Source organism: Alosa alosa, chromosome 18 (genome assembly GCF_017589495.1).
Source record: "Alosa alosa isolate M-15738 ecotype Scorff River chromosome 18, AALO_Geno_1.1, whole genome shotgun sequence".
In the NCBI taxonomy this organism is placed as follows: Eukaryota; Metazoa; Chordata; class Actinopteri; order Clupeiformes; family Clupeidae; genus Alosa; species Alosa alosa.
This window is the reverse complement of record NC_063206.1, coordinates 3,505,474-3,509,005: the sequence shown is the minus strand read 5'-3', so window position 1 is coordinate 3,509,005 and position 3,532 is coordinate 3,505,474. Positions and strand designations below refer to the sequence as shown.

The 3,532-nt window shown below is 46.1% G+C and overlaps 1 pseudogene; it reads right to left on the bottom strand.

Moving 5' to 3' along the window:
- Positions 1-312: 312 nt before the first annotated feature.
- Positions 313-1,758, bottom strand: LOC125311894 (annotated as a pseudogene).
- Between the last annotated feature and the right edge of the window lie 1,774 nt (positions 1,759-3,532).

The window sequence follows — 3,532 nt, the reverse complement described above, 5'->3', positions numbered from 1 at the left end:
TTGTACTTTTTGCGTGACATTAAAGCCTACTGGAAAGATTTTTAATTGCAATTTAATTGAATGCAATTTACTTTTACGATTAAATAAAATTAATTTATCCCTCTCACCCATAGTTTTCTATTTATTTACAAATGTACATAGGCCTACTGTAATTACATTTATACATAGTTATTCTACTGATCTTTATACTATTCATCCTGCACATAGACTTATTCTTACTACTCTTAGTTATAAGAAACACCATAGTGGTGCAGCTTGGACACATCCTCAGTGATGAACCCAGGGTCACAGGGTGTTTCGGGTCTCAGATCATCAGACACACTCACCTGGGCGACCCAGCCGGGGCTGATCAGACCCCGACTTGTGTCCAAGCAGCGCACTAAGCCATGTGTCGCCCCTTTTGATCCATAGCCACCTAGAGGCTCTCTCAGCTGCCTCGCAGATGTTTCTGGTGGCTTTCCTTTCTTGAGCACCTCTAATTCCAAGCAGCCTGAGTGATCGGTGCAGGCTCTGTCCTGGGAATCCCCTGCAGCCAACCTCGATTGGCTCACAGCAGTCCCTCCACCCCTTCAGCCTGCAGTCCTCCACCAGTTCCAGATACTTCGCCCTTTTCCGCTCAAACGCTTCCTCAATCCGGTCTTCCCAGGGGACTGTGAGTTCCAGTAGCACCACTTGCTTTGTACTCTCTGATGTTAGGATCATGTCTGGCCTGAGCTTGGTGCTGGTGATGTGCTCTGGAAACTTCAATTGTCTCCCCAGGTCCACCTTCAGCTGCCAATCTCCTGCTGTAGATAGCAGCCCAGCTGGGACCTTTGGCTGTGACTGAGGCTTCTCGCCGGCCCTGACGAAAGCAATGTGTGGCCTTGCTAAGGGGCTGGAGCTTGCTTTGCTGGATTCCCGCACGGATGGTGTCCGCTACTGCCTTCAGCACCTGGTCATGGCGCCATCTGTACCTCCCCTCTCCCAGTGCTTTCGGGCAGCAGCTCAAGATGTGCTCCAGCGATCCTCTTGCAGGGCACAGGGGACAGGATGGTGCTTCAGCTAGCCCCCAGCAATGCAGATTTCTCTATAAACTGGATGGATCAGGAACTTTATTCTTGCTGGCTCTGACCTCCAAAGTTCTGACCAGGTGATTTTCCGAGTCAGTGCATGCTCCCAATTGGTCCAGGCCCCCTGCTGACGCATGGCCACCGTTTTGCTGAGCCACTCCTCTTCCACCTCTTCTCGGACCTCGCCCTGAATCATCTGCCGTCTGTCCCTTCCCTGCGCTCTGTCATAGCGCAGTGCCTTGTGGCAGCCAAGTCCTGGTCGCCCAACTGCCACAGAGCCTACTAGCACACTGTGCCGCAATCTTGCCTCTGCCTGCTGGACTGCCTCCTGCGCCCTCCACTTCCGTCCAGTCCTGACCTCTATGCCTGCAGAGGAGACTCTGGTGTCGGCTGAGTCTCGGTAAAGTAACACCTCCCTGGCTCTGGTTACCTTGAATTCCTCTGTCAGGCCTGAGAACAGGAGCTGCAGCTTGTTGGTGTGCCCATACAGGGCAATGCAGCTTAGGCTCTTCGGCAGGCCCAGCCACCTGCGCAGGAACTGGCTGATGTTTCTCTCCAAGGTCTCCACTGTTGTTACTGGGACCTGATACATCAGCAAAGGCCACAAAAGCCTTGGCAGGATGCCATGCTGATATATCCAGGCTTTAAATTTCCCAGGGAGGCCTGACCCGTCCACTGCTGCAAGCCAGCTTTTCAGCTCCGTGTGCATGGCCTGGATTGCTGCTTATAATGTTGTTTCTGCACTACAATGACACCGTTTCCACACTGCACATAGCTGTATGTTATGTACATATCTGTTATATATTTGTCATATTGAATATCCATATTTATTCTGTTTTATTATATTCTGTTAATACACTGCATATATCTATATTATTATTTCTACTATTATAATGTTACTGCTACATCTACATTCATTATTCTACTTATTGTATGAGAATGAGACTGCTAATACACTGCACATATTTATATTTAATTCATATTACTCTAAACCACCTTCTGTAAATCAACTGTATACTACTGTCTACATTGCACTATATTTCTTGACCTGTCTCTGTATATTTCATCACCTTTCTATACTTTGCATCACATTGCATGCATACTGTAGCTACGTGAATCACAGCTAAGATCCTTGGTTGCTATGAAGGCCAGTCGTTCTAAATGGATGGTTGCTATGGCCAAAGGCCAGTTATCTCTGCAGTTGTCAAGTGATCCGTCCTGACCCGACACTCTTAATAGTCCTCTCCTTATGGCACGCACCGTGTTATCTAATTGGAGTAAGTCTTTGTGACAACACGTCATGATACATTTGATAATGTTAGATCGTTGTTTTGGTATGAAGCATATTTTACGTAGCCTAATAAATGCGCTCTAGAAAGTGAAAGTAGCCTAACCTAGGCCTATATGCGCTCTGTGTCTGAGCTGTGTGTGCACGTCCGCAATTGATTACGTTCCTCAAATGGAGAACACATCTATCCCATGGTATTTTTTGCCTTAAAATGCATGAAACATGCAAGTTCAAAATCCCGCCGGTAGCCACGTTACATCTCCGTTTCATATTTGCCTAGGCTACTAGCCTACAATAAATTGAACAAACTCAACTGACAACAGGTAGGCCTATATCTACTGATTCGGTCATTGAGACTACAGAATACAGACTACAGAATACAGTACAACAAACTTTCTGTCTTTCTGAAGTTTATTTTTGTATTCCGGGGTACAGTAGCCTAATTGCATAATGTCTTGACAATAGTTTTTCTTACTGGCTTGCTGTTTAAACTGACTGCGCCGCTCTGAAGTTTCCTGCCAGGTTTATGACGTAAATCTCGGCCGCATCTCGGCTCTGGCATTGCCTAAACTCATCGTGTGGGAAATCAGATTATCTGTCAATATTGGGATATTAAGGGAGGGATATTTGCTCAGTAATAGTAGGCTTCATTTTGCAACATTTATAGAGAAACCGAGGGGAAGTTAAATTAGAAATTAGAATCGTTGGAAATTCAAAACACATACAAAAAAATATTCGGGGCTTTTGAAAAGAGATTCGGGCTTGAGCCCCCCCTAAAACACACCCCTCGCCCGGGCCAATGCAACCACTCAGCAGTAACTTCTGCATTCAGTGAGATTTCCACCGCCCTAATTTTATTTTTGACTCTTCCCGTCACCGTTGCAACCTCTGAGCGCTCATTCTCCAAGTTAAAGACCATTAAAAACCACTTGAGGAGCACAGTGGGACAGGAGAGACTGAGTGGATTTGCCATGTTGTCCATAGAGAATTCGAGAGCAAAGAAAATGGACATACACAGAGCATCGTGGACGAGTTTGCGGAGCGCAAGGCTCGTCGTATGCCCTTCAAATAGTGCTGCGTATTATTGTTGTTTTATTATTAGGGGTCATGTAGCCTAATGTTTTTGTTGTTGTTCTCTTGGTTACACTTCATATACGTTCGATGGACTTCAAAATTACATAGTTGCTCTCCGTTG